The sequence below is a fragment of the Mustela lutreola genome, chromosome 8 (genome assembly GCF_030435805.1).
Source record: "Mustela lutreola isolate mMusLut2 chromosome 8, mMusLut2.pri, whole genome shotgun sequence".
In the NCBI taxonomy this organism is placed as follows: Eukaryota; Metazoa; Chordata; class Mammalia; order Carnivora; family Mustelidae; genus Mustela; species Mustela lutreola.
In genome coordinates this window covers 125,181,126-125,205,455 of record NC_081297.1, presented here as the reverse complement: position 1 = coordinate 125,205,455, position 24,330 = coordinate 125,181,126, and the positions used below count along the sequence as shown (strand labels likewise).

The 24,330-nt window shown below is 41.4% G+C and overlaps 1 long non-coding RNA gene across 1 annotated transcript; it reads right to left on the bottom strand.

The window, feature by feature from the left end:
• Nucleotides 1-6,241: 6,241 nt before the first annotated feature.
• On the bottom strand, nucleotides 6,242-17,539 carry LOC131838000 (uncharacterized). The gene is made up of 3 exons (XR_009356405.1): nucleotides 16,854-17,539; nucleotides 10,918-11,094; nucleotides 6,242-6,405 (listed from the first exon to the last, which is right to left on the bottom strand). It is a non-coding gene; the product is annotated as an uncharacterized LOC131838000 (long non-coding RNA).
• Nucleotides 17,540-24,330: the final 6,791 nt, after the last annotated feature.

Below are 24,330 nucleotides of genomic sequence, written 5' to 3'. Positions count from 1 at the left end.
TCTGTATAGCTCCTGGCACAGAGCAGGTATTCAATAGTGACAGCTAATATGACCTTTCTTAAGAGAAAAAGAAAGTTCAAGGTCCACAGGAGAGGACAGAAGTGTATTGTGGAATGCTTGATTGGGACTTGCTCCTCCCACCCTCCCCAGTGGAGTGTGGAGGCTGGGCACAGAGAAGAGCTAATTATGGGATTTGCCCCATGCTCTCTGAGTAAAGGACCAGCCATAAGAACTCATAGAATGAGGATCAGGACCAGAGAGAACAGAAGAGCATGGTATACAGATTACTAAACTGTTAATTAAGGAAAGGCAACTTGGAATAGATGTGAGATCTCCTGAGGTACCCAAGACAGGGTAACTTCCCTACTTGCTTATTTGAGAAGCGTCACCAACCTGCTGGCCTATTCCCTCTGCCATTAGAGCACAGCACATCTGCCACTACTGGTCATCACATATGGAGGGCGGACCTAGCAAGGGATGTTGGAAGGTAACCTCAACAACTACCCAGGAAATGATACCAGTTATCAATACTGATCAATTTGTATTGAGGAAAGGAATAACCCAGAATCACCAGACGTTTGGACCAAACCCAAGACCTAAAAACTGAATCAGTAGCAAACTGACCTCCGAGGAAAGAGCAAATGCAGGAAGCCAAAGAGAACCGCAAAAATATTTTATTTAGTGTCTGGGATACAATGGATATTACATCATAAAAGAAGAGGAAGCTACCATAGAAAAAGCGACAGTCAGAGAAAAATAGAGGCATCTAAAAAATTAAAAATGTGATTAATAAATTATAAAACTGAATGTCAGGGATGAATTACAGAATAGATACAACTGAAAAGAGAACTAGTGATTTGGAAGATCTAATCAAGGTATTTCCCCCAGAATATAAAGCAAAAAGTCAGGGAAAGAGATCATGAGGGGGAAAAATGCAGAAAATTCCAAAAATCTGTTTAATAGGAATTTAAGACATCATAGATAGGATGACAGAAAGCCATTAATAGAAAAATACTCTCTTGGACTAAATAAGTACTCAAGTTCTTTGGGTTAAATTTAAAAAACCAACAATTCCTGGTCTTGCTACATCAGCAAGAATACTAAAAGGAAAGGTACACAGATACATTCTACTGATATTTCTGAACTCAAAAATTAAAGAAAAAATCCAAGATGCCTGGGTGGCTCAGTCAGTTAAGCAGCTGTGTTCGGCTCAGGTCATGATCCCGGAGTCCCCGGGATTGAGCCCCCCATTGGGCTCCCCACTCAGCAGGATGTCTGCTCCTTCTTCTAACCCTCTTCCCTTTTGTGTTCTCTTTCTCGCTCTCTCAAATAAATAAATAAAATCTTTAAAAAATTAAAGAGAAAATCCTTGGCATTCAATGGTGGGGTAGGATAGAAATAGCTTCCTATAAGAACATAAGGTAATAAACAATAAACATTTCATTTATACTACTGATTTTTGGACAACAATGAAATGTCTACATACTTTAAAGAAATAGTATTTCGAATCTACCAGCTATACTAGCTTTTAAGTGAGTGGGCAAAATAAAGACATTTCGCATGTGCAAGGATTCAGAATACACACCACAATGGAAATAAAAAATCTGGAACACTTCAGGTACAACTAAGTTAAAATCATTTCTACAGTCAAAAAATCATTAGCTGCTAGATATATAGAATTACTTTCCTTCCACTCAGAAAGTTTTACCACACATATGTGACTGGAAGAACAAGTAAGGCTATCAGTGGTATAATTTAAACTTAAATGAAGTTTAACAGGCATTTATTTCATGAACAAAAATGACTTCCAGAAAAATCAATCAATCAATCAATCTCATGAGAAGGCTTAAAAATAAATAGGAAGATTTATATCAAGTGTGTTTGTATACAATAAGAAAACTCAAAGCAATAGTGGCTTAAACAAAAGAGGTTGTTTCTCACATAAAATAAGCCTAATGGGAAGTTTAGGACTGGTATAAAAGGAACAACAGTATTCTGTTCTGTCATCCCCTAACTTTCTGTTTCGTCATCTTCAGGCCTGAATAACCTTCTTCAAGTCATCCCATAGCCCAAAAAGGCTGCTGAATTCCACCGATCATCTCCTTCAGTCTGCAGGTCTGGGGAGAGGTGGGTAATGAAGCCATGGTGGCTCAAGTGCCACAGACTCTCACTGTTCCTGCCAAGACTTAGTAGATTTTCTTGAATAAATATTTCTCTATTTGCTGTATGTTTTTTTGCCCTTGGGACAATTCCCAGAGACTTGGAATGATTTATTTAGAAAGGTATTTCACAAGTTAAATTGTTGTTTTCCTGGAGAGGGGGTCTAGGAAGTCCTGCCTCCACACCCATCCCATTCATCATCACCATTGAACAATCGTCTGTCTTTCTTATCTTTATTCTCATATATATGATGTATCTTTTATCTGGCTCTTTTTAAAGATATTTTTCTTTATCCTCAGTTTTTTAGCCATTTAATAATAATGTGCCTTGATATGGAATTCTTTCTGTTTTTTTCTTCTTGGGGTTTACTGAGCTTCCTAAACTTCCTTAAATATTCTTTGCTCTGTTAATTCTCTCCTCTCCTTCTGAGACTCTGGTGGGGTTTTGTTTTATTTTTTCCATTTTTCCCCCTTCTATTTGGTGATTTTTGTTGACTTTTCTTCAAGTTCCCTGATCTTTTCTTCTGTGATGTTCAAACTGATGTTAATCCTACCCAATAATTTTTCAGGCATTGTATTTTTTATATTTCAGATATTGTACTTTTCTCAGTTTTATAATTTCCATATGGTTTCCCTTTTTTTAGCATTTTCATATTTTTCCTGAAATTCCTATGTATTCACAAATTATATCAATTTTTTCCTGTAAGTTCTTTAATAGATCTATAATAGTATCGTTAAAACCCTGTATGATAATTCCAACAGCTGTGTTGTCTGTGGGTCTCCTTTTGTTTTCTGGGTTTTGGGGGGTCTCTTTATTTATTATGGGGCATATTTTTCTGCTTCTTTGTGTGTCTGGTAATTTTTATTGTATACTGGACACTGTAAATGATACATTGTGGAAACTAAATTCTGTTATCTTCCTCTGGTGAGCATTGTGTTTTATTCTAGAAAGTAGCTAAATTTCTTGTGGACAAACTTAATCCTTTGCAGGCTTGTTTCTAGGTTTTATTAAATGACTTACACTTTTCTTTTTTCTTCTTAGTCCCAGGATATAGCTCATAGTCCTAGGATGTGTTCCAAAAACATGGTGCTTCTGGTGTACCAGAGGAATGCAAGAGATGTTTCTCAAGCCCCTCTAATTTCATAGGCTTTAACTTCAAACTCTGTCTTCCCAGCACCAGGCAGCAGATGAGATCTCTGCTCAGTTCTTTCAACGGTCCAGCTGTTGTTTTCTACTATGCTCCTTGGAGTCTTGCCCTGGGCATTTGCACTTGAAGAGTCAGCCAAGATTCTGAGAAGATTTTGTGCATACATCTGGGGGCTCCCCCACTACTACTCCTAACTTTCTGGGACTTCCCTTCCCCCTTTAATTTGCAGTTGCTCTGGCAGCCCTGTACTCTGGCCTCTAACTCCTTAGTCCATTAAGTCTGTATCCTGCAGATTGCTCAGTGTCTGCAGAGGGATAAGCCAGTTAAATGTGGACTGTATCTCCTCTAGTTTGTGTCTGTTTATGGTACTCCTTTAGTGTCTTCAAGTAGATCTACAAACCAAATTTATAATTATTATCAGTGAGAGATTTAGTCTGATCCAAACTACTCTGCCATTACTTGAAGCCAGAAGCCTTCATAAATTTTCAAACATAAAGTAGATCATGCTATATATTTTATTTTATAACACTTTTTAAATTGAATACCAAATAAATAAATTGAATACAGTATTCTAGATATTGCTGTGTATCACTATATATTAATTGACCTTATCTTGCCTGACATATGGTGCTCCAAGCATTCAACTATAAGACCATGTAACAAGAATAAACTTAAATGGAATTATGAATTATGAGTTAGACCTCTTTCAATGTTCTTTGAAAAATATTAAACTACTTTCTTTTTAAAGCTACTCTTTACGATGAATGAGCCACAAGAGTTTTATGCAGGTCTGCAACATTATGAATTTAAACAATCCTCTATTAATGTGGATTTTGGTTGTTTCTAGTTTTCTCTATTACAAGCAATGATGTAATAAACATTTTTATACATTAATTTTTTTGGTATTTCCTATAGAGTCATTATCCTAGGAATGGAATTGATAAAGTTAATCAACATTCAGAATTTTAACATGTAATTACCAATTACTCTCCAATAAAGGCTATATCAATATATTCTCTCCAACAGTACACGAGAATGCTTGTTTCTTCACAACTTTTCAACAACATTGGATATTATTAATCTTTCAAATCTTTCCCATAAGCATTAACTATGCATATGGCATTTCATAAAAGGGGAAGTATCCAGCCATCTTTTGCCATTCTCAGTCTTGATCCTGAGCTATTGTCCCATCCAATTTTCCAACATCGTGTCTCAGTCTTGCCTTTCCTTTAAATAGGACAGTCCAATGCTGTCCTTGGGGCTCTCCCTCAAAAACAATTTGGATTCTTCCCAGCATGCTTCCTCTGACTATACCTGTAAAACATCATTCCCAGTCCAATCTGGTCCAAAGCTTTATCCCCTGTGCTGCTCCACCATGAATATTCACAATTGACCTCAATCCCTTCACAATCCCTCATTTACTTTCACAATTCAGTTCACTATTCAAAATTTAAGATAGCTTTGTCTTTGTGAACTAAGGTCACTGCAATTTCATCTCAGCCTACAACAATTTTGTCAACTTTGTCGGAAGAAATGCTTTAATATGCCTCCAAAATTACTACTGTAGCTTTCTTGTCTTCCTTACCCTTAAAAAGTAATCATTAAGAGAGCAAATTACATACTGGGGCATTTTCCAGTAAAATATATGTAAAGGAAGGACTCTAAAATTAGAAAGGCTCCTTAACGTTAGAAAATTAAACACATTTTCCTGTACTTTCTCTGGATTCCCACTAACTGATACGAAGGTATTTTTATTTTTTTATTTATTTTTTTTTTAAAAGATTTTATTTATTTATTTGACAGAGAGAAATCACAAGTAGATGGAGAGGCAGGCAGAGAGAGAGAGAGGGAAGCAGGCTCCCTGCTGAGCAGAGAGCCCGATGCGGGACTCGATCCCAGGACCCTGAGATCACGACCTGAGCCGAAGGCAGCGGCTTAACCCACTGAGCCACCCAGGCGCCCAGATACGAAGGTATTTTTAAAAAAGATATAAATCCAAGAGAAAAAAAGAACTGGGGCAGGGTGGGGGGTGATAGCTAGAAAACATTGCAAGTTAAAACACAAGAGGAAAGATAACCTACTTAGCAGACCCAAGAAAACTAATTCCTAAGTGAGCAAACTAAATAATAGCCCATTTTCCAACACAGAACCCCAAACTATCAAGAATTAGAAGCAACAGGAGTTTGTAATTTGGGGATGAATGGGGAGGAGAGAAATCTAAGGGCTAGACATACCCCTCACCCTAACAAAAATCTTCTTCCTTACTTTGTGCAACCAGGTGACTCACTCTATTTCTACCTCAGCAGAAAATGGGGTTTATGCCCTGGAAAGACTAAAACAGGTCTCTGAGATGGGGGACACATGGCACAGTTGAGAGATGTAACAGTTTTGAAAACAAAAGTGTTAAATAGTAAATATTAAGACCTTCCCCTATAGCTCCTAGCCCTCTTCCATCACTTTGTTCCCATAATACTGTGCAGGATATAAGACAATTCTTCAATATATGTTTGATAAGCCAAAGGAAAGATATAAAGATACTGACACTAGGGTTATCCAATTAAACAGCGCAACCTGATTTCTTTACATGTGATCTGTGGTCTTCAAGCCCCACCCATAATACAGAGTTGCCATTAAGCTTTTTAGTACCCCAATTTTAAATGTAAATGAGCAGTCAAGGATCACCAGACATTTGAAGAAAGTCTCAAACATGAAAGAGATTAAAAACAAAGGTACTAAATTAATTTGGAGAAAACAGAATTTAAGTAATAAGATGAAAACTACTAGAGAGCTAAAAGGATATATTAAAAACACAGAGCAATGGGATGATGTTTTAAAGGGTGACTTCATAAAACAAAAAAGTCTTAGAAATTTAAAAAATATGGCATAAACTAAAAATCTCAATAAAGATTGGAAGAAAAATTTGGGTACCTGTGTGACTCAGTTGGTTAAGTGTCAGACTCTTGATTTTGGCTCAGGTCATGATCTCAGGGCCATGAGATCAAGCCCTGCAACAAGTTCCACACGGGGCATGGAGCCTGCTTAAGGCTCTTTTTAAGGCTCTGCCCTCTTCCACACAGTCTTCCTCTCTTTCTCTCTCTCTAAAAAATAAAAAATAATTAAATTTTAAAAATAGAATAAAATGGTTGAAGAAAAATTTGACAAAACCTTCCAAAGGATAACAAAATGACAGAGAACAGGAGAGAAAAGATCAGAACATTTAAGGACCAAATCAAGAAGTTCAATATCCAAATACTGTACGTCATAGAAAAGGGAAAAAATAATAAGAAAGTGGGGGAAATAAAATCACTAAAGAAATAATTCAAGAAAAATTCTTAGAACTGAATGCTATTGCCAGATAAAAGGAGCCCATCAAGGGTCCCGCAAAATGAACAAGATATATTAGTCAAAATTTATCATTTTTTTTTTAAACTTAAGAATACTGGAGTCAAGGAGAAAATCCTAAAAGCTTCTAGAGAGTAAAAAAACTGGTTAGAGTCTGACAAAAAAAAAAATCAGAATGGTGTGGATATTTTTAACAGCAACTGTGGGAACTAGAAAAAAAATCTGCAGAAAAATGAGCTTTATGGAATTTTATACCAAGTAAAACTAGCAAAAATTAAAATTAATAAAAATAAAATTAGTAATAATTTAATAATACAAAGCCTTTTCAGATAGGCAAGTTCTGAAACAACATACTCACTCTGCAATGTTTTCAGGATACAACTGGAGGAGCTATCCCACAAAATAGGGGAGGGGAAACAAGAGAGAGACAGATATGGGATAAAAGGAACCCAACACAAGAGAGAGGTAAAAGAAATCTCCTATGTGTGGTTGAAGGGAAGTCTTGGGTTAACACCCATGCTACCAGTCTGGAGAACAACTAGTCTACCTCTGAGCAAGTCACAAGACTCTGAGAGAAACCTAGGATGATGAAATTGATAGAAAGCCTAAGGCATATGAATATCAGGAGAAGAGATGACACTCCTGAGGGAGAGTTTAAAGGTGAGTTGGTGATAAATACATAGAAAATCAACAAATAAGACAACTCCAGGTAAAACCAAAAGTTCCTTAAGGAAAAATAATCATATGTCAACATTTATATTATCATATTAATACTGATGCAATCAAAATTATGCTATAAATATTGGGAGAATGAAGGATAGGAAGTGTGTATGTTGGGGAGAGGTAGTAATGGAAGATAAGATGTCTCCATAGTGACTCCACAGTGAGAAGCCAGTAGATAATGTCCGAAGCTTGAAAAATCAGTGGCCCAGCAATTCCACTCTTAGGGGTATACACAAGAGAATTAAAAATTTGCACACAGATGTTTGTAGCAGCTTTCTTCATAATAGCCAAAAAGTAGAATCAACCCAAATGTCCATCAACTATTGAATGGATCAACAAAAAATGGTATAGCCATACAATGGACTATCACTCAACTACGAAAAGGAATGAATTACTGGCATATGTTACAACAAGGATGGTCTCTGAAAACATTGAGTGAAAGAAGCCAGACACAAAGACCACATACTGCATGGTTCCATTACATGGAATGTCCATAATAGGCAGATGCATAGAGAAAGTAGGTAGATTAGTGGTTTTCGAGACCGGGGCAGAGGGGATGGGGAGTGACTGCTAATGTATTTGGTGTTTCTTTTGGGGTATTGAAAATGTTGTATAATTACATAGTAGGAATGGTGGCATAACTGTGAATATCCTAAAAAAAATCAATGGATTTTCCAATTATTTAAAAGGGTGAATTTCATGATACATGAATTATATCTCAATATAATTGTCATAAGAAAAAAATCAAGGGGTGGCAGCTATTGAGAAATATGGCAAATCCAAAATGAAACAGCTAAATAAATTGAAGTGGTTTCCCTGGTGGACTTTTAAATGAGGAAAGTGGATGGTCAAGGGATGTTCTGTGTACTCAGTTGTGTAAGACTATTTGACTCTTAACAGGATCGCATTACCTCAATGAAAGTAATAATGAAATAAACAGTGACTGAAGAGCAGGTGGAAAGTTCTGGAAGTTCCTGCCAATACCCTATGCTGGCAGCGTGGACTGTGGCTTTTGTAAAGTTTGGGCCCTGTGATTTGGCCTCAACAAGATGCCCTCCCTTTCAGTATGGCAGCTCCTCCACTGATGTCCTAGTGTCTTTATTTAATTTTGGGACAATGAACACGAGCTGCCTTGAGCAAAGTGCTGTTCATGTCTTATCACCACAGCCCCCTCCATTGCCTTGCATAGCAACTGACCCACTGGCTTAAATACTTTTTTTGAATTAGTGAACAAATGAAACAACACTCCTAAACTAAGTCTTAGACAAACTAGAGGCAAATGCAATAATGTTATATGACACCACCTCTTAGATAAAATATTGGGGTCCTGCATGTAGAGGCTGGGACAGTATGTACTGCCCAAGTATGGTGGAGGGCCAGGGTACAAGAAATGGCACCTCGTTACCAGTGTTCTAGAACTGGCACATCGAATTTACGGTAATGTTTCCTGTTTACAAGCTATTGTGTCTCGTGTCAACCTCTTTCTCCCCATTTCCATGGTCACTGACTAATATTTGTAAAATAACCTTTGATTGCCTTCACCCTGTCATCTTTGGCTGTGGTTCATAGACGAAAGGGGCATTACCGAGAGAGGATATCTTAGAGAGAAGAACGTGAAAGTGAAATAAATGATGCAACTGGGCCATCAAGAGGGAAGGCTAGGGCGCCTGGGTGGCTCAGTGGGTTAAGCCGCTGCCTTCGGCTCAGGTCATGATCTCAGGGTCCTGGGATCGAGTCCCGCATCGGGCTCTCTGCTCAGCAGTGAGTCTGCTTCCTCCTCCTCTCTCTCTCTGCCTTCCTCTCTGCTTATTTGTGATCTCTCTCTGTCAAATAAATAAATAAAATCTTAAAAAAAAAAAAAAAAAGAGGGAAGGCTAGCCGATAAGTGAATTCCAGGACCAGGCCTGAGGTACTGAGGCAGAGAGTGGGGAACCAGAGCGTCCTCTCAGGAACCTTCTGACCCCTAGGTGAGAGTGGGCCTCCTTTCAGCATGCTCCCATAGCTCACTGATCTTTTCTTTCTTACCATTTGTTGTAGCTTATAACTTTTCACTAGATAGTAAGCTCCATGAGGAGACTGGAGCAGTGACTATGCATACGTGTGGGTCTACGGCTGAAGCACTCACTCTGAGTCTTGAATATTGGGGTCATTACTGCCTGAGCGAGCCCTGCCCGGCAAGGGAGGCCACCATGGCTGGAGATCTATTTAGCTCACGGCCAACAGAGCTGGGAAGGGAATGCCTCAGATTGTTATATGGAGCCCAAACTTGAGATTGACTAACATCAACTTCACATAATCTTTGCTTGGATTCAGAAGATAGGTCACTTCCCAATCCTGGGGGTGATTTAACCAGGTAAGCTGTTTAGAAGGCCCGAGGCAGTCACAGTCAGCTATAGTGGGCAGGAAGATTATTCCTCAGAGGGTAGAGGAGACGAATGACATTTTACTTGGGAAACAGTTTTGGAGTCTACTCCCTAGAGACAGAAGGAAGGCCTTGGGGTGAGGACAGAGAGCAAAGAGATTCTGTAGTGAAGTCAAGGAGGAACTCAGATTCCATTTAGTTAGATCAAGTCAGACTGCTGCCCCGTACACTCAGATACTAAGACAACTTCTTAGTGCTGATCCGTAACTGTGGGAGAAAAAAAAATTTAAACCATTTATCTGAAATCAGGGTTGTCAGGAATGGAATGTGGAATCCCCATGCTCAGAGAACAGGAACAGGCCCCTTCTTGCAGAGAATCTGGCTTTTCCTACACTTTCTCATGTAGAAGGCTATCAGGAGAAGGTTATGAATAGAGTCCTTTTCCTTTGGCGAAGGAGACAAATGCTCTATTCACACCCGAGCCATGCCCTGCCTGCAGACTGTCTCAGCCAGGATTATCTTGGCTTTTGATGAAATCCCCTGGGCAGTAACGGCAACCTCCCTCTGCTGCTCCATCACGTGACTGGAGGGCTCGCACAGCAGGAGCTGTTAAGGCATGTCTATTTCATGAGCATCGCTCACTTAATCTCCGTCCTAATGATGGGAGAAAGGTGCCGACACCGAAAATCCAGCAGGTGGGCTAGAAGAAAGAAAGAAAGAGAGAGAGAGAAAGAAAGAAAGAAAGAAAGCTGGAAAGGAAAGGAAACTCAGTTGGGACTGAGTTCGAATTTTGCCACTGGTATGTGTTGTAGTAAATGACGTCGGCCAGATTAGTTAACTGCCTGGAGCACCAGGCTTCTGACCTATGAAATAAGGGAAGTTGGGCTAAAATCCTGGCTCCTGAGGTTTTCAGAGGATGAAGTAACACGAAACACTCAAGATCACGTTCCTATGGCTGGTTCACCACAGAAACTCTCAGTGCGCCAACCCCTCTCTTGCCTCCCCTTCCACTTCTGGGCTCAGGGTAGGTGAATATGGCATTCCCGCAGAATGAGTCCATTGAGACAGAGCCGGACTTTAGTTCATTGGCTATGTTCTAGCATCGCCTGAAGTAAATACCAGGATACTGTTCCTGTGCCACCTGTCATGAAGTGGAGGCAGGGGTTGCATCATCCCAGGTTACCTGTTCTGGAGAGTTCTTTCTGTGCTGAGGATTGCAGCAAGAGCTCTCACTGGAGCCTGGCATGTTCTGCGTCAGTGGCCATGGCTGCCTGCAGCAACGGCCCAGCAGCAAGGATGTGGAATGCAGGAACACTGTGACTCAGCATTTGTTGATTCTCTTTCCACAAATATTGAAAACCTACGTAGAAGACAGACATCATTCATTCGTCTTCAAATATTTCTGTAACATTTATTCTATGCCTGATGCTGTTCTAGGTACTTCGCAGGTATGATCTCAGGGACTCCTCATGTCAGTTCTGTGAGGTTAGTACTATTATCCCTATTTGCGGGGTAAGGAACCTGAAGCAGAGAAGTTATGGAACTTGCCGAAGAAACATGTGCACAAGGCTTTTCTTTTACTCGGTGACGGTAACATTTATAGTGTCCCATGGTTTATCTAGTGCTAATGGGTAAGCATACATTCATTTGGTCGCGTTTTCATTTATTCACTGAGACTCATTACCCTTCACGAAGCTTGTGCCAGACTCTGCCTTAGGGAAGGTGGAGTCACACGAGGCAGGTCTGCCCTCACAGAGCTGACCGTCTGAGGAGACAAAGGCCACCGAAGCCCCACTTTGATCCTATGACTCTGCAACCAGCAAAGCCACAGCTGGCTGGGGTCGAGAATGCTGTCATTGCCAGTGGAACAGACTTCTTTTTATAAAACAAATGACCTTTAGGGGGCATTAAACATGGGATAGTTGTACTTGCTTAAACCTCCATAGTTCAGAAGAAGGAAGGAGTGTGGGGCTAATGCTCCCATCAAACACCCAGTAGGGTATACGAAGGGCCCACTATTTCCCAGGCTTCACGTGTGTGTTACTAATGAGGAATATTTTGTATGAGGTGTTAGGTATTTATTTCTATGCATACTGAAAAATACATAGACAATAACATCGACCCATTATTCCGAACATACTATTGCTGAAAGATTTCTATAAGTGAGTAAATTCAAAGGAAAAATATTAAACTAAGAATGACATGGGAGGGGGTACATTCAATAACAAATATTATCCAAGGGGCACTCACATGACTGCTGTTTGGGAAGCTTAAAGTGGTTCCGGTTGAGGATGTCACTGACATTTCGGGCAAGACAGTTCTGCCTCGTGTAGGGTGACCTCCCACATTATGTGCAGCCCTTTCCCACGACATGGCAGCAGTACCCCCCCAATGCCTGTGGACAAGCCCCCCACAAAATGCCTCCAAACATTTCCAAATGGCACCTGGTAAAAGGCAGGGAGGGATGTGGGGCCACCCCCCTATCCTGGCTGGGAACTCCTCCTCTAGACTTGCTGGCTGGAGGTTCCATTAGAAACAAAACAAAACAAGTGAACAAAACCAAGCTATTTCCGGATATTTTTGAACTATAGGAGGAAAAGAAGAAAAAGGCAAGTTCAAGTTCTAAGTGGCTTACAGCGAGAGGCAGCAGAGTAAGAAAAAGAGAACCCAAATGGGAAGAGAGCAAACACACAGAAAGTCCTGGCAAGAGTGAGGACGGAGCGCAGAGGCCTGGGGCTATAGACAGAGCCTTCTGGCTTGGGGCTGCTGTTTCGGGGCAAGAGCAGTTCCTTCCTGCTTGTCTTACAGGTGCCACCTGGCATCTGACAACGACCAAAGAGAGCGCCCACGGCCTGCTGAAGAACAGGCAGCACCACCTCCTGCCTGAACGAGAGGCCGTGCCAGCAAGCCAGGAAGGCACCTTGCATGAATACAAGGATCATAAGACTAAAAAACATTGACAGACTTATCAATCACTAAGGCAGGAAAAGAAGGTCCCAGAGAACCACACGTCTCTTTCCAGGGGGCCCATCATATGCTGAGAATGGGGCAGAGGAAGCGCCAGAGCATGAGAATGAATGAAGGCTGTTTGTACACCACCCGGGACACTGTCCGTGTCCTTTAAAAAATCTTGGAGCGACTAGTTTTCTCCACACACTCCATGTTTGCGTGTCATCTCCCTCCCTGGGCCTGTAGAATCAATCTTCCCAAAGATGGTAACAGGTGCCGTCATGGGAAGAAAGCTTCCCATGTCCATTAAGTTTGGGAAACATCACCCATTTCCATTTTGGAGATTCACAGTGCATGTCTGCACCTTAAAAGTTTTGAGAAAATATCTTCTCTCCCTTTGGGAATTAAAAGGAGAACTCCAAACTCCTTCCCTGGTTTTAAAAGTCAGCTAACTTGCCCCACTTTACCCAACTGAGGTAATCTTCTTGGGAGGCAGATTCATCACAACTGTTCCTAGTCTCTGTCTTACCCATCGTCCCTTCTGGGCCTTCTCTCACATTCCTCCTTCCTCTAGAAACACCCTTCCCGAACCTTTCTGCTTACTCTCTACCGTCAAACCCCAGCTCAAGATTCATTTTCTACCTACTGTGCTCTCCGGTTGACTTTCCCTTTACTGTGAATTTTCTTAGAGCTTTATCCGTACAAGGTGGTATCCTATCATTGTGCTTACTACCGTGTTGCCTTGGGGTTATTGTCTGGGTATGTGATATATCAAGTTTGTAACCAGTTTTGCTTCAACTTCTCTTGGGAACTGTTGCTGTATTATGAGTTATAAGGGCCTTACAGGAAAAAAAAAAAAAAGAAAAAAAAAAAGAAAAAACAACTTCTTGATACATATCCTGGTGGATGTGCCAATGGCTGGCTTTGTTCCCTTATAAAACTACTTCAACTCTGTCTCAATGAATTAGCAACCATTGTGTAATGGCTGAAAATATGTATTCACATTTTTTATGTTTAATTGCTCTCACATTCCTCAAATTAAATGAAACGTCTACTATAACAGATTCTACCTAAAACTGTATAATGTTGGGAGTATTCAAAGTTAAGAATGTCCTTCTGGAAGTGGAGTTTGATCTTTTATCTACATGAATCTTAAGAGTTTATTTTTATTTCTATTATATTCCCTACCTTCCTCACCAACCCCCCAAACCGTTGCCTTTCCTGTGGTCTTTCTCATGTCAGTTAATAACAATTCCATCCTTCTGTTTGTTTGGGACAAAAATCTCAGTGTGTCATCACTGATTTTTTTTTTTTTTTAATTTTAAGATCACATCAAATCCGTCAGCAAATCCATTTGATTCTACCTTCAAAATATATTCAGAATATATTTCTGACCCCTGCTCCCCTCTCCATGTCACAGGTTGTGTCCTTCTGGAATTTGATTCTGAGACAGAGCTCAGTGGGCAGGAAGGTTATCCAGGAATGCTCCCGGGATCAACAACGCCTGAGGAGGAAAGCAAATGGGTTTGGGCAGGAGGAAAAGTTGGGCTGTGATTTGGTCACAATAAATGCCAGCTGTGCCTCCACAAGGAGCTCTGAGCTCTGAGCTAGGACAGCCCTTGGGAACTGTCTTGAACAGAGATGAGGCCCCAGGCCTTTATAGGCCTTACTGGCCCGTCACTGGATGCAGGCCGCCCTGGGAAGGGGGAATGCCTTTGGGAAAACAGCTCTCTTCAGAGAAGGCAACTCTTGAAGAGGGCTGACAGCCAAAGGCCATTTGCTGGGGACCTCCCAGCTGCTGTAGGAATCAATCTTTTATTCCTGAAGGGGACCTGAACAGTATATCACACATCACTACCCTTCACCATGACCATCTTGATCCGAACCCCTGTCTTCTCGAGAATGATGCAGTAGCCTTTTTACTGTTTCCCCTCAGCCCTCTTAAAACGTTAACTAGACTGATCTTTTGAAAATATAAATTAGATGATATCATGCCTCTGCCGAAAGCCAACTGGTGGCTTCCCATGTTATGCTGAGTAAAAGCCAAAATCATTGCCATGGCCCATCAGACTGCCTAGCCTCTGATTCCCACGATTCTCCGGCCTCAACCCTGACTACTTGCTCTCTTGCCCACTGCACTCTGGCAACTCTGGCCTTCTTGCTATTCCTTGAAAATGCTTGGCAAGCTTCCATCTGAGGCCTTCACACTTTGCTCTTCCCTCCACCCAAAAGATTCCCTCAGACCTCAGCAGGGACTCCTTCCCTAACTTCCTCGGACCTTTACTCCTGTTACCTTCTTATGGAAACCTTCTCTGACCCTACTTTTTAAAAACTACACAGCTCCTTCCTCTCGCTCTCATTGTCCCTTTGTATATTCCTTTTCTCTGCAGCAGGGAGCTCCAGGAGGGGAGAAGTTTTGAACTGGTACACTGAATGCTCTATGCCCAGCACATATACCCATGCCTGGCATATAGCAGGTGCTCAAAACATGCATGTTGAATAAATTTTTGTAAGTCACAGAGTTCCCATGACTGGTGCAAATTGAAAATTGTTCCCTGGGTTCTCCATGCCTCTAGGAAAGTCATAATAGCATTGTTTCTTTTCCTTTTGTTAAGCTTTGGTCATGCAGGCCATTCATTTTTCTTTAGCCAAATTAAATGAAGAGATAGCTTCCATGTCTTTTACAGAACAGGCAGTCAAGATGCCAGAATTCCGATTTCACCTCACACCCAAACCTTACAGAAACATTTTTTTTTTCTTCCAAATTTGCTTTAGGTTCTTAAAAGTTAAAAAGATGTGACTTTTGACAATGGTGAACTTTGTCTGAACTCTGTGCTCCCTGAAAGCAGTGATGGTTGAAAAATCCTCCACACTTTTGTGTTCCAAGAAATAGCTAACCACCACAAAGAAAGACCCAGCCTTCCCCTGTTCTGAGATAAGGCCCAACTCCATGCCTCCTCATGATTCCCATAAGACTTGGGGATGACTCCCTTGTTTACTTGCCTCTATAAAACTCGGGCCTCTTTGATTTTCTTTGAGACATTTCTCATTAATAAATGTTCCCTCTCCTGCAATAGCCTGAATAAAATTATATCCACAATTGACAGCTCTATTTTATCTTTCACACTATCATAAAGAGAGGACTTGTGTTGGGAGGGTTTATTTTTAGCCTCAAAGATAGTGTTTGTTGAAAAATAAGCAGCTGACAATAGTAAGTAACAAAAGAACTCTTGACAATAGAAAACAGACAACCAAAGGGTCCACTCCCTCAGCAGAAAGCCAGCATGGAGTTGAGTTTCAGAGCAGGGAATAATTACTTCTTCCAGAGGCTGGCAGAAACTTGATTCAAGCAGATGGCTGGACAAAAAGATATTGTTGGAAATAATTTCCCCGTATATAAAGCAGATGAGGTTCTATAAAACTTCCCCCTGAAATAAATTATTCCCAATGTCCTGGGCACAAAAGTCTCAGTCCTTTCCTGTCTAGGATCCCTGGTGCTATAGAGAGGGGATGAAGGCAGAAAGCTGCTAGAAGCTAGAGACCGTCATATACTGCATGTCTGCAAGCTCTTACCTTTCCAAGAGGTGGGTTCAGGAGGACCACCTGCCTGTCTTCCCATAGAACAGAAGAACTGTGACCAGCTGTATTAAGATCAGGGTTTAGACAAATGGTTTCACCTTCCTTCCAAACCATGGTTAGCCCTTCATGCCAGGAATTATATGCTAGTGAATCCAGCAGAAACATTTAGCTTCGTTCTGTTGGACACAAGTCTTCCAAATACTCTACAAAACCAAGAAATGACTAGACCAGTCCTAGATGCTGATGAAGTCTGATGCTAGGGACTCTACAGACTCAGGATTCTTGGGATAAGTGAGCTGGATTTGGTGTAGTGGGAATTTCCTAAAAATTGAATGCCAAGTGTTGAGTGTGTGTGTGTGTATACATGTGCATTTTTTAAAAGAATGATTCCACAAAGAAGTCTGCATTCTTCCTGCAGATTCTACAGCCTTTTCACATTCTTAAAGGGCTCTAAATGGCTAAGAACCATGACCTATTATAAGATCTATTAGAAGAAGATGTCTGAGCCTTCAAAGAACTATTCCCTAGCCAGATCCCCCGCATTCCTGAGGCACTAAAGCGCACAACTACTGTATGAATGGACTGACTTACTTCATTTGTAGGCTCTCAGTCTTTTCCTGGGATCAGCAATGAGCCACGAAGTCCTGCCAAAGACTGTGGTATCAGCAAAGTCCTGATTAAGTCAATTCATCTCCTAGAAGCTGACAAGGAGGAGGTTATATGCCACCAAAGGAAAGAATAATAATTCATTTTATATGGTCTCAGTCTGTTCGTGCTGCTATAATAAAATACCACAGACTGAGCAGCTTATAAACAGCAAAAACTTATTGCTCACAATTCTGGAAGCTGGGAATTTCAAGAGCAAGGCACCAGCATGGTCATGTTCTAGGACCTCTTCTGGTTCAGAGCTGGGGTTTTCTCACTGTTCAGAGGAAGGAGCTAGGAAGCTCTGTGGGGTCTCTTCATGAGGCTTCCACCCTGGTGACCTAATCACCACCAAAGGCCCCATCTCCTGAGACCCTCAACTTTGGGGGTTAAAATTTCAACATATATATGGAGGTGAGGAGAAAAACAAGCATTCAGATCATAGTAAATATTTTCCACAAATATTCTCCATTAAGAATGTTATCTGTCACTAAAAACAGCAGTGGTCAAAGACAGAATATGAAAATGAAATGAAGACATATAAATATTATCAAGACATTGGGTCTATTTTTTTCTTCTGAAGTACTCAGACCTGGATTATGTGGCCAATATTTTGAATTAATAATAGCGTTCAGAATCATTGCCATATATTTTACATAATTTTAACAAACAAGGCTTAATTGGCTCACTGAACTGTGTCTTTGTGAGACTCTAATTTTCCTACAAAAACAGTAAATGCCAACAAGATAGACATTCCTGTTCTTCTAAGCTCTGTTTATGATTCTAAGAAGTAAACAGACAGTTATTACATTAAAAACATTCCCTCTATGCCAGCAACATCTAATTTTAATCTGTGGGTCTTTCAGAGGAAGAACTAAGGGCTAGGAATGGCACAAAGAACCCCCAAATATGCCCGATACCTAAAATCTGAAGCCTGATCCAATTCTACTGTGGATAAATAAATCATGTTTCTCAACGTCTTGTCTTGATATAGAGAATTGGATAATATTGGTGTCTTAGCCTATAAATAAGATTCTCTTTATTTCTAAATTCCTTTGAGACAGCACCATGGAAGCATCTTGCAGACCCATGGCAAGAAGTGCTATTTGTCAAATTGGATATCAAATAAATAAATTAAGTGGAATTCTGGTGTCCATATGCATTAGTATCCCCCAAAGGGACCAACACACTAACTTGGGCAGAGCCAACAGAAAGTCCCATTGAAGTGCCACCTCCTCTACGGCCAACTTAATTGCTCCCTGCTCAGTGCTGGCCAAACAGTATCATAATTGCTGGCTGTTATGTTTGTCTCCCCAACAGGCTAAGATCCTACAGGGCAGCATCTGTGTCTTTACCCTGTATCTCTGGTAGCTTACACAAATCGGTAGCTTGATGTTGGTAGGTATTCATTTAAGGACAGTCACATGTTAGATCAGAGTCCCCATCCCAATTCTGAATATGCTCTGAGGTGGCTTACCAGTTCATAGTCCTTCTTTTCAGAGTCCTGGTAGAAGTACTGAAGGACCATGCACTTTCCATTTCCCTACTGCAAGTCACAATAGGAAAAGGTGATTCTGACCTTCACACTTCTGAGGACCCTGGCAGTGTGAAGAGTAGAAGTGGGTAAGAATAGCTAAAATAGGGGCACTGAACTGGGTGGTTCAGTCGGTTAAGCTGCTGCCTTTGGCTCAGGTCATGATCCCAGGGCCCTGGGATCAAGTCCCACATTGGGTTCCTTGCTCAGCGGGGAGCCCGTTTCTCTCTCTCCCCCCTGCCTGCCACTCTGCTTGTGTGTGCTCTGTCTGACAAATAAATAAAATCTTTAAAAAAAAATAGCTAAAATAATTCAGCTCAACGATTTGGCAAAACATTTTTCTGTACCTGACACTGTTAAAAGCTTTCTGTATCCTCACTGAAGCCATAGGCGGGTATAGTTGGGTCAGCGGCTCCAGGAATGTAGGAGGGACAATAAAAATGGCCGCCGGGCCGTCATCTTCCAGGCCGCCCTCTTCCTTTACCCATGACTCACCCGCCGGAAGGACGTATGCTGAGGACAGGTCACCATAAGTAAACGGATACCTATGAAGGAAACAGGAACATCAGGACTCCCCCTACCCTCCAACCACAAATACCTTAACATATATAGTTGTTGTGAACCCACACCCTGAATACCTTACCTTATATGGCTGTGAACCTATGCCCTGTCTTAAGCCAAATGAAAGACCCACTCGACCCCCTCCCGGGCGTGACTTCCCGGACTCTCCTCTCCTGAGTCGCGGAACTTCGCCCAAGAGCGCCTTTAATAAAACTTGCCTTGCACCTGTCTCGCCTGGTGTCCTGTGTATCTCGCCTGTAAAACCTTACAGGTATGGTTATCAGAGCAATTTTACATGCGAGGAAAATGGCACAGAGATGTGTCCAAGTGACGGAGTCTCATGCAAATAAGCCCCAGGCCTCCCACCTCTGAATCAAGGCAGGATGAATCATTTCTCCTCTGTGTTCCCAGAGACTAGGCACTCATGTGTGGACCTTTTTGTACCATGTTGCGATTACAGTCCAGTCCATGCTGGTCTCATTGGCCAAATAGTGAGTTCCTGGAGGACAGTGTACTTACTGGTCATCTTTTGGCTTCCCCACCTAGCAGAGGGCCTAGTTTATAGTAGCTTCTCCATAATTCTGCTGAATAATTGAATGAGGAGAGTCTCCTTTCCAAAACTGCCACTTCTGGGGCATTCTCCAGAAGAAGGGATGAAGACAGACTCATTCTACTGCCTCAGTTGCGTGTGTGTACATACACACATGTGTGTGGTGGCGGGATCAGTACGTGGGTGTGTGTACATGCTCGTGTGTGTGCCCCAGCAAGAACTTTCTCAGGGATCACTGAAGTTTGGGGGGATTAACTGGCATTTAAAACCAACCCCATTGCTCACTCCAAGCAAAAGTAGTTTTTAAAAATAATTTTTATAAAATTTAAAAAGTCAAAGTCATTTTTAGAAATATGTGCAACTTTAAACTGGGCAATTCTACTTCCGGGAGTGTATCCTAAGAATCTTCCCGGCTGTATGGCTAGAGGCTGCAGGTGTAAAAGTCTGTGGGGGCTGAGCAGGTAACACAGCAGGCAGAGGAGCTGGGTAAGAAGTGTAGATCCTGTCCAAGGCAAGAACAGCAGCACTCCGCAAAGGGGCCTGCCCATTATTGCGGGTGGCCAAACTTTGTCGATAGGGCCAAGAAATCTCAACTTTAAAATACTGACTGTAGTCGATTGCAAAAAATGGACCCAAATTATTGCCCTCCCTCTCTCAATGCCCTTCGGTAGAGCCCTCCCACTTTGACTCTGGGCTGGCTTTAGGACTCGCTTCAGCCAACAGAATTATTGGTAAAATGGAGGCAAACAGAGGCTTGAAAAGTGCTTGCCCACTAGGGTTTTCCTCTTGCTGCCCGCCGGACCCTGGCCACCACTGCCAAGCGAAGGAGGCAGGGCAAACTTCGTGGATGGAGAGGTGTGACCAAGACACCTCTGTTGCTGCAGGCAGCCTCGAGCTACTTGCCAGGCATGCAAACAAGGCCATCCTGGATCATCCGGCCTCGGCCAGCCCACCCGCTGACCACAGCTGCATGAGTCCAGTGGAGACAGTCCACCTGGCTCTCAGATTTGTGAACTTAAGTTTAAGCCAGGATTTGAGTTTTAAGCCAACACATGGTGGGGCAGTTTGCTATATAATAAAACTAACTGATAATAAAATTTAAATATGTCTGGAACGAAACAAAAGAGGGATCCAGCTCATTGTAGCTTCTGCAGGAGGTAAACATTTAACAACGAGGAACTCCCTTGCACCACATCACTGCTTATAAAAGTGACAGAGCAAAAACCACCTACAGGTCCCTTTCATGTCATAGGAGAGTGGTTAACAAATAATGACGCACGCCTACGCGGGCAAGTATGCAACCGCTAAATGCGACGGTGGAGAACAGAGCCACACACACCGGTTCAGATCGGCCACGGCACAAGCGTATACAAACGGAACACGGAGCAGAGGGGGTCACACAGAGCAGAGGAGAGGGCTTCCTGCTCTGAGGAATAAATAAAAAGCTCAGATTAAGCCCAGAATGTTTATAGGAAAGTGCTCAATTTTGCTTTTTTAGGATATGAGTGTACGGTAGTGAGAGCAGCCAAAAGCTCTACTCAAGCAAGGAAGGACATGGTTCTAAAGGGGGGCGTCAGACAAATAGTGGGAAAATGGCGGATGTTTTGACAGTGAAAGACATTCTTACATTCAGTAGCTCGAGTCTTTTTAATGTCTTCAAACATGTTGCCGAAAATTATAGGACTTGAAAGTGTGCTCCAAACACAAAGGACAATGAAAATCACTGGTATAGAAAAATCTTTAATGACATGCAAAGACAGCTATATGTTAAATAAAAGAAGCCAATTGTAAAACACCATGTACAATACAATCCCATTTTTTAATTGAAGTATAATTGACATACTACATCCTATTCATTTCAGGTGCACATCATAGTGATTTGATGTTTTTACACATTGTGAAATGATCCCCATGATAAATCCAGTTAACATGTGTCATTATGCGAAGTTCTTACAATATCATGTTCCTGATGCTGTGCATTGCATCCTCATGAGTTACTTATTTTATAGCTGGAAGGTTATACTTCGTGATCCCCTTAATCTATTTTGCCTGCCCACCCAACATATCCCCTCCCCACACCTCATAACCAACATTTTCTTTTCTGTACATATTAGCCTGTTTGTTTTGTTTGTTCATTTGTTTTGCTTTTTAGATACCCCATCTAAGTGAAATCCTGTGGCATTTGTCTTTTTCTGTCTGGTTTATTTCACTTGGCCTAGTACCCTAAAATTATATCTATGTTGTCACAAATGGCAAGATTTTATTCTTCTTTATGACTGAGGAATATTCCATTGTAAACATATGCCACTTCTTTATCCATTCATCCACAGATGGATACTTAAGTTGCTTCCATCTCTTGGCTATGGTAAATAATGCTGCAATAAACCTAGGGGTGTAGACAGCTTTTCAAACTAGTGTTTTCATTTTCTCTGGGTAAATTTCCAGAAGTGGAATTGCTGGATTGTATGGTAGTTCTATTTTTGTTTTTTTGAGGACTCTCCATACTGTTTTCCATAGTGGTTGCACCAATTTTCATTCCCACCAACAATGCACAAGGGTTCCCTCTTCTCCACATCCTCACCAACACTTATTTCTTGTCTTTCTGATTTTAGCCACTCTGACAGCGTGCAGCGGCATCTCACTGTGGTCTTGATTTGCATTTCCCCAATGATGAGTGATGTTGATCAGCTTTTCGTGTGTCTATTGGCCATCTGCCTGTCTTCTCTGGAAAAATGTCTATTAAGGTCTTCTGCCCATTTTTTAATTGGATTATTTGTTTTTCTGGTGTTGAGTTATATACGTTCTTTATATATTTGGGACATTAACTCCTTATCAGATATATCTTTTGCAAAGATTTTCTCCCATTCAATAGGTTGCCCTTTCATCTTGTTGATGGCTTCTTTTGCAGAAGCTTTTTAGTTTGATGTAGTCTCAGTAGTTTATTTTTGCTTTTGTTTCCCTTGCCTGAGGAAACATATCCATAAATACATTACTAAGAGTGATGGCTGAGAGATTACTGCCTCTGTTTTCTTTTAGGAGCCTTTTTTGTTTTAGGTCTCACATTTAGTTCCTTAATCCATTTTGAGATGATTTTTGTGAATGGTGTGATTGATCCAGTTTCATCCCTTTGTATGTAACTGTCCATTTTTCCTAGCATCATTTGTTGAAGAGACTGTCTTTTCCCCATTACATATTCTTGTCTCTTCCCTTATAGATTAATTGACCATAAGTGCATGGGTTTGTTTCTGGGCTCTGCATTCCATTCCATTGAGCCATGTGTCTATTTTGTGCCCATACTTCTGACTCCTACAGCTTTGTAGTAGATCTTGAAAACTAGGATTATGGATACCTACATCAGATCTTTTAATTTTGTGTATCCTTTAACTACATCTTATAGTTACAGTTGCTTTGATACAATCTCGTTTTCATTACAAAAAGCATATGCAGCCATAGGAAAGTAACTGGGGATAGAGACTAAAACTGGGGTGTCCTAGTGGTTATCTTTGGAAGACGGGGTAGGGGTATTTTTTATTTTTTTATTCTTGGTCACTGGTATTTTCTAAACTGCTATAATGGGCATGCACTATTTCGTACTGAGTAAAACTTCCTAAAAGTTCTAGTTTTTTAAAAAAAGTAAGAGGGCATACTCATGAATGTACACGCATGTGCACCCAGAAGCAGAGTGGAGTAAGACTTCATATTTTTCTGGACAGTGCTTGCAAACGTTCTACCACTGCTCTGTACTCATTCAGAATTCTGTTTGGAGGTAGGTAGCCTCTGGAACCGTAGAATCTTCAACCAGGCAAAAACACGTGGACTCCTTGCAGGCACATCACCTACCCCATTCTCCTGGGAGGCAGGCAAATGCCTTTGGCATCACTCTCCACAGCCAGAGGCAGAGATGAGGTAGTGACTTAGATGCTCTGTTTCTGGCATTCTGCAAATCTGCAAGAACGTGAGCAGGCCCAGCAGCTGTGGCTGCCATGTGATGGGGGGGACACCCGCTCATTAAGGGCAGCAAGTCAGAGCTCTCTACCGGCCCTGGCAGCCAGTGATGGACAGAGCACCGAAGTGTCTTTGTGCATGACGGATTCAGCTTTCCAAGCAAACGGTGGGAAGATGAACTAGCTAATCATCACACCCGTTTCTAAAATGCCATCTAGTCAGATGCAGCAGAGCCCAGCCATATGTCCTTGGCCATAAATGTGGTGAGAACAAAAGCCAAAGGAACTCTGTTAGCAAGCTCAGGGGAACAAATAGCGAAGTAACAAGTCCAAGATTCAGAATGACAGGCAGTGTGGAAGATGCCACAGAAGTACAGTCTATCACTAGTGTAGTCATGGGGCCAAAGTCTATGAGAATTTTACAAGATAATGAATTAATGGCTGATCTACAAAATGGAAAATTAGAGCTGATGAGGCCAGCAGACCATCCTTTTGTACTGTCTGTTGACCTGTAATTGATCTTCTTTAGTAAAGGGAATATGGTTGCCAGACATCTACAAGGATGTGATCGACATGTCCCTGTCACCTTTTGGAGCACTCATGTCATGTTCAACTCAGCTGTTCTATATACTTGTCCTGGAATAGAGGCAAAAAGTACAATGTTTTCCCTTTGGAAAAAATCCCGAGTTAGGTTAAGATGAGGAAATAGATTCCCCAATTATTCAGAAGAACAGATCACGGATTGGGACTGTTCGCCTGTCCCTCTCTTGATTGGACCCACGGTACTGTTAGTAAATTACATCACATGTTAAAGCTCAGCAGGAGACACGGTCC